A 7,613-nucleotide genomic window follows, 5' to 3' on the forward strand; every position below is an offset into this window, starting at 1 on the left:
TCCATATTATATGATGTTTTAGTTTGGACGTAGCTCTTAAGAAATTCATCTACACCTACAAAGTAAGATGTATTTCACTAAATTACTCTTCATTAAATAGTTTGTCCGTTGAGTAAAAAAAATATTTATATAATAATGGTAAAAAAAATATATTAATTATTTTGGATCAAATATAAAAGCTAAAAACAACATATAATAAAATTTTGAGATAGTGATTATTTAAAATTATGGAGTATCTATAGACTATATATAATATTCTCTTTCTTTTAATTTATTTGTCTTACTTTTTTAATCCGTTTAAGAAAAAGTATCTCTTTCATTTTTTTGACAAATTATTAATTTTAATTCTCTCTATATGGTATATCTAAGACTATAATATAAAATTAAATCTTCTTTTATTTTTAAAATTTTATGTCAAGGTAAAAATCATAGAGAGCGTAACTTTTTGTTTTTTATAGGTACATTATGGTAGGTGTGGCTTTAATAAAAGGTGTAGTTGATGATTAATTTAGCATCATGATAAACGTGCTTTGAAAAAAAGGGAAAAGGGTCAAAAATGCCCTTAACCTATTAGAAATAGTTCAAAAATGCCCTCCTTCCACTTATTGGTTTAAAAATACCCTCAACGTTTTCTTTAGGCTCAAAAATACCCTTTAGTTAACAGAAATCTGATGTGGAATTTAACTATTATTTTAAATTTTTTTAAGGAGTTTAAAATAAGTGGCCCACATAATTTTCTTTTTATAAATCAAATAAGCCTTACACTCAAAGCCATTTTTGATAAATCTATCCCAAATTTTGTATCTTTGATTTTAAACCTTCCGTTATTTCCTTGTTCCTTTCACATGGAGATTTAAATTTTTGTTTGCTCATCATCTCTGACTGAATCACTTTTGAAAAGGATTAGAGATAATTTTTTTTATAAATTTAGTATTAGTTCAAACTTCATACATATGGGTTTATAGCATCATATGAAAATATTTTAATTGCTTGTTTTCATCTTGTTTAATCTGTATGTCTGGTTTTTTAAATAACAAGATTTTACAAACACACTGGGTTTTGGATTGGAAGTTTTCTTTCTTAAAGAAAGAAAGAAGAGGAAGAAAAATAGAGAAAAAAATTAAATTGACAGTGAAACGGGTTTGGGCTGGGTGGGGTTTATTTTATTTGATAAAAAAAATTAGATGGATCAATGAAATTTGGCTACTTGTTCAGTTAAATTCCACATCAGATTTCTGTTAATTAAAGGGCATTTTTTAGCCAAAAAAAATGTTAAGGGCATTTTAAAACCAATACATGGAAGGAGGGCATTTCTGAACCATTTCTAATAGGCTAGGGGCATTTTTGAGCCTTTTCCGGAAAAAAAATTTAGTAATAATTATTGATTTTTTTTTAATTTCTCGCTTGGTGTTTTATATATACATAAAAGTTCGATTATTTCAAATTCGTATCACGTAGGACTCCATTAGAAGAAAAATATTTCCTATTAAATATAAAATTTAAATTAAATTATTGAATTCGATCAAACTCATATTTCACGCTCTAACTTTGCCACTATTTGTAGCTTTTAACAAACTAATCATTTCCTTCAAACTACTTTATTTCCCCCTTTTTGAAGATTGGTAAGTCTTGTGTCATGAACTTGGAGTTTCTCTAAAGCTTTGTGCGGCACTCAACAACTAATTCACAAATCTTTCACGATCTTATAAGTTCAAGTAAACCTTTGAAACTAAGATCGCTAAAAGAATGACACTTGGCAACTCTTTTTACCATGTTTTTTGCTATTATTATTATTATTAAAAATAAGACAGATAATTTACTATAACGACAAATCAAAATATAATAATGATAAAAGCTGATTTGAATTTTTTTTACTATTACTCATTATTATTATTATTATTATTTTTCATTATTATTATGATCATTTGATCATGAAATTCTATTGTATAGTCTCATGTTCAATCTGTGATTTATTTGATAGGGACATTGTACTGGCTTATCACGTGCAAACGATTAGGCATATTGATTTATTTTATATTATAGAATTTTAACCTAATTTTTAGGTGTAAATTTAAATTAATCGAATTTTAAAAGAAACACCGATTAGACGGCACAAATCCCCAGGACTAATGTAACATATTTCAAAGAACTCAATTCTCATGGACTATTTTTACTAATTGTGTTTGAACATATTATTTTCGTATCCAATTCAAGAGTTCATTGTTTTAATTGTTAATTAAATTATTGAAAATAGGTGAATGAAATTTGATTTTTAGTTTTTATCTTTTGTATCAGAAAAAGTCGCTTATTTGGTGCTATTTAACTTAAAAAGTTATTATTCTTTTAAAAATAAAAATAAAATATGAACAATCACTTATCTTTTATTATTTTACTCAAAAGGCCACTCAGATCGAAAAAATGATACATCCAAATCCATTTAATGATATTGACATTTGACACTTGATTTTTAAATTAAAGAATAAAAAGTTCATTTTAATCAAAAATTTCATTTCTGACTCTTTATGATCCAAAATTAGGTCACGAAATCAAGACGTGGCATGTTCATATTGCTGAAAATTTATTATTTATTGATAGATTAAAAAAATTTGCTCAACATATTAACGTATTTATGATAAGGTATTTGTTCGATTTTAATTAAAATGGGTTTGATTTAATGTTTTACTTAAAAATCAGATATGCTTACATCATTAAAAAGTAATTGAATATATCACTTTTTGATATGAATGACCTTTTGGGTAAAATAACTACAAAAAAAGTGACTTTTAATTTCTTTAGAAAGAAAAACTAACATTTTGAGTTAAATCGCAAAAATATAAATTATTTATTAACTTATTTTTAATAATTCAATTTTCAATATTAAAATCTTTAGTCACTCAAGTCAACCAAACAAAAACCTTTATTTGTACTACTAAAATTGCTCATGCGCAATTACAAGTGTACCCTTAGAAATTCAAAGTATTACTATAACATATAATTAATTAGCTTGAGACTTTTCAACATAAGAGAAACTAAAACAAGATCTGAAACAATTAAGCATCAAAAACTTCATCTTGACTCATTCTTGGATAGCTTAATCACCTGAAATTAATTAACATAATACAACATTAGGATTGTGTTCATAAATAAAAGAGTGGACCAAAATCTTAAACGATAGATAAAAATGATTGACGATGACTTACTTGCACACCCTTGCATGGGGTACTGACATCACAATAAGCTTCGAGAGTGATCAAGATTTGATTGTCCAAATCCTCAGCATACTTATAGCAAGGACAACTAGTCCCGAGTATTTTCCTGAATGTCGGGCAACATGCATCGATTGAAGTTGTCTCGAACATGCATGTCTTCACTTGTTGTTGGTCACTAGCCGAGCAAATCGTTGCCGGGGCGGGAGGTGGTGGTGATCTTGGTGGTGGAGGTGGTGGTGATCTCGGTGGTGGAGGTGGTGGTGAGCACGGTCGTGGTCTAGGTCGTGGTCGTGGCCTTGGCCTTGGATGAGGGCATGGTTGTGGCCAAGGATACGGCCACGACAAATGTTGACATAGAAAATCAAATGGGGATGAACCTAGTGACTCACTTCCCTCATCGACCAAGGCGACTTCTTTCGCCATGGTCACTTGGTGGTGGCTGCAAATAAAATTGCAGCCACCACTAACATCATGAGCATCTTCATAATTGCCATTTTTCACTAATTAAGTGTTTGTACTATGAAGAGATATCAACCATCTATATATATACAAAAATAATTTTTTAGAGTCAGTTGAGATAATTCAATGTCATATAGATCCACTTGCATAAAATATTATTTCTTCAAAAAATAATATTATTTCTTCAAAATGACTAATTAAGTCCATTCCTAATAGATCATGTCAGATATTTTCTCAATAAAGTACATATTATTTTTAAAATTATTGCATATATATATATATAAAAGAAATATTATCCACAACAATTTCACTATAATAGTTACGTTTTTTAAGAGTTGATTTTTCATGTTATTTAGTATAATATATTTTTTTATATTAGAAACATTTGTTGTAACAATTAAAGATTATCCAGACAAACAATGTTAGAACGAGTTATGTTTAAAAAAAAACATTTTCTTAATTAATTAATTTTACGAACATCAACGAAAAATAAATTAGCCAAAGAATTAGGTAAATCTAACCAAAAAGTAGTAGTAAATGACACATTATTTTTACAAACGTCAAATATTTAAAGTTAATTTAATCTATAGTTACGGATTATAGCCATGGAATGAACATGAAAAATAATGAAATTTTATGAATGAAAACTTAAAATGCTTCTAAGTCTGTTTTTCAAACTTTAATTATTATTTTCAAGTTAAAATTTAAATTATGGAATAAATTAACAATAACAATAATTTTGCCTTAACCCCAAATAAATTAGGACCGATATCTAAATCTACTTTTTCTTTTAAATTTCTTTCACATCTATCATCATTTTACATAATAAAAGTTTAATATATATATATAAAATAACCATAACTCTGATAATCAATACTAAAATTTCTATAACAATATATTTTCAACTAGTAGATATTTTTATATATATGAATTTTTTTTTCATTGTATCTTTCATTAAGTTTGCATCAATAAAAATACTTACAAATTATAGATATTAAAATAAAATATCTTTTCATACAATTTTACATTTAGAAGTGTAATCTCTTTCGTATCCCGTTTCGATTTCTAACCGACTTACTTAATAGGTCAGCTGAAAAAAAAGGCCAAATTCTTTACGAAAATGAATTTAAGCAAAAAATATTTTTCTAATTTTCAAAATTTTAGACTTACAAATTAACACAATTTTAAATCGATATAACAAATATAAACGATTTTCTCGTATTTCAAAAAATTCTTTATAATATATAAAAGGTTTGGTTGGTAGGTGGGGGAAGAAGCAATAATGGTAGTAGGTGGTGAAAATAAATAATTGATATTCCACGTGATAATAATTTAAATTTGTTCAGAAAAAAGGACAATAATGCATGTTATTCCACATTTTCACTAGGTACAAAAAATATTATTATAATTAAAAGTTCACATTTCATTCACGTGGTACACAAACACTTGGACTCTTGAAATATGAAAAAAAGAAGAAGACATTATTACAATGATATAATAAGTGTAGTTTTATAAGTGAAATTTAGAAATAGTAAAATAAATTATATATATATATATATATATTATTTTTATTTTAACAAAAATACAATAAATCAAAGTATATGTGAAAAGAGAATATAAAAGTGAAATGTGTCAACCAATAAGAAAAGTAGCGCAAAATATATAAAGAAAAAAAATAATACTATAATAGAATGTGTCAAATCAAAGTATATGCGAAAAAAAATATAAAAGTGTAACGATCTGTTCCTGTCGTTATAGAAAAGCCAATGGGGGAAAATTTAGGCTCGGAAAACTTTTTCGTAGTATTTGGATTTTTCCAACCTAGTCCAGATTTGGACAAAATCGAAGTCTTTGAGGTGTAGGAAAATCTGGTAACAATCGGGTGAATCATTTATGATTTTGATTGCATGATTAACTAGATAACTCGTTAAGGAATTCGTACGACTTTACCCAATTGAATTCGGGTGAGTAGAACTCCCGGAATCGATCTTAGCGCTAAGGGTATTTTCTGAGCGTCGTTGGTTAGAGGTGTGTTGTGAAATGGGGATTTTGGAATCCTCAAATTAGCTCTTTGTTTCGTTCCAGCCGCTTTGGTGCTGGATTTTACCGCTCTGGCGGGGTTGCTATAGCGGGATGAGGGCCGATGTGGCGTCTCGACGCGACTTAAGGTCGTTAATAAACCCCTAAACGACCTTATTATGCACTTTTTGACTTTTAGAGCTACGGAACAAACCTTAGGCAACTCCTACTCGTTTTTCACCATTCTTGAGGCTTAAGATAAGTTTTTCACTCCCTAAATCCATTTTTCGATCCGTAGAACGTAATAGAATGGGTGAATATTGATGGGGGAGGGTTTTGTTATAGATTCTATGGTGGAAACAACCCTAATTTGGATAATTGGGACCATGAGTTTGATCTAAGGTGCATAGAATTGTCAGTAATTCGAGTAATTAATGATTGTTTATTGATTCCCGTATTATATTGATTGTTTGTAGACCAAGAACAAGTGGAACGAATTCGGAAAGGGAAGGATTAAGTTTCTTAGGGTTTCAAGCTTGTTTCGAGGTAGGTGATGGTTGTGATTCTATGATTGTGTGATGTGTGTTTGTTCTTGCTTCATTATGATACTTGTATATGTATGAATGTTGCAATGTTGATCACACTTGTTGTAAATGAGATAGATGAATGATGATTGCCATGAATCATGACTTAAATGTATGATCTTGAGAATATACTTGTGATTATGGTGTGTGAATGGGATCGGTTGCCACGTTCCGACATAACTAACTTGGATCAGTTTCCACGTTTCGGCATAAATATGGGATCAATTTCCACGTTCCAGCATAAATATGGGATCAGTTGCCACGTTCCGGCATAACATTGGGATCGGGTACCATGAGAGGATCAATGATTTGATATAAAATGTGAAGTTGTTCGTTGTTCGTAAATGTTGATAATATTGTATATGTTGATATATATGCATGTGATTATAATGTTGTCTTGACTTGTTTATGTTGCACTTAGTGGGGTAGCTGTGTGATCCTACCAGTACACTATGGTTGTGTACTGATACTGCACTTGCTCTTATTTTTGTTGAGTACAGGGCATCTTCCGACGGCTATTGACAGACCTCAATTAGAAGACCAGTGATCATTCTAATTCAAGGGTGAGCCAAATTCTTCCAGGCCGCCATGGGCTCTTTTTCGTCTATGTCCACCATTTTTGGACTTAGACATTTGTTCTAGTTAGTGGATTAGTTCATTTGATTGGGGTTGCATCCCTTCTTGTTTAGACTTGGTTCATTGTTAGATGTTTTGGTACATTGACTTTCAGGTTATAGGTTATTTCTTCCACATTGTTAGTTCTTGTTCGACTTCTGTTAGAGTTTATGAGAACTCCCTATTTATTTTCTTAGCATTTAACTTGCTTTCGTAACTTAAATGCCTTATTTTTGATTTAGTTGCTTGGTTTGAGTTGTAGTAGTGGTTCTCCCACCGGAGAGTTAGTTTGGATGCCAATCACGACGATCTGAGTCGTGACAAAAAGTAAAATGTGTTGATCAATAAGAAAGGCAGTGCAAAGCATATAAAGAAAAAAAAAACAATAAATGTGTCAATTAATAAAGAAGGTCGTTCTCATAGAGCCTATAAAGAAAAGAAATAGTAATTGCAACATAAAAATGTGATAATTGAAAAGAAAATATATGTATAAAACTAATATTACAATATACTCAATGTTTTGTCGAAAAACTAATATTAGTACTTACTCATATCTAAGGTCATAACTTTGATGAGTTGAAATCGTGCTGCGGTTTTCATATCTAAGGTCATAACTTTGATGAGTTAAAATCGCACTATGTCGTGTTTAATCATCTCTTTGCTAAAATTTAATTTGACAAGCTATTGTAGGTTATTGATAAGATCCTTAATAATATCATAAAAATTA

At 29.4% G+C, this 7,613-nt stretch overlaps 1 pseudogene; it reads right to left on the reverse strand.

Moving 5' to 3' along the window:
- Positions 1–2,899: 2,899 nt before the first annotated feature.
- LOC102592481 (proline-rich protein 2-like) lies at positions 2,900–3,755 on the reverse strand (annotated as a pseudogene).
- Between the last annotated feature and the right edge of the window lie 3,858 nt (positions 3,756–7,613).

This window comes from Solanum tuberosum, unplaced genomic scaffold (genome assembly GCF_000226075.1).
Source record: "Solanum tuberosum cultivar DM 1-3 516 R44 unplaced genomic scaffold, SolTub_3.0 scf00172, whole genome shotgun sequence".
NCBI classification, from domain to species: Eukaryota; Viridiplantae; Streptophyta; class Magnoliopsida; order Solanales; family Solanaceae; genus Solanum; species Solanum tuberosum.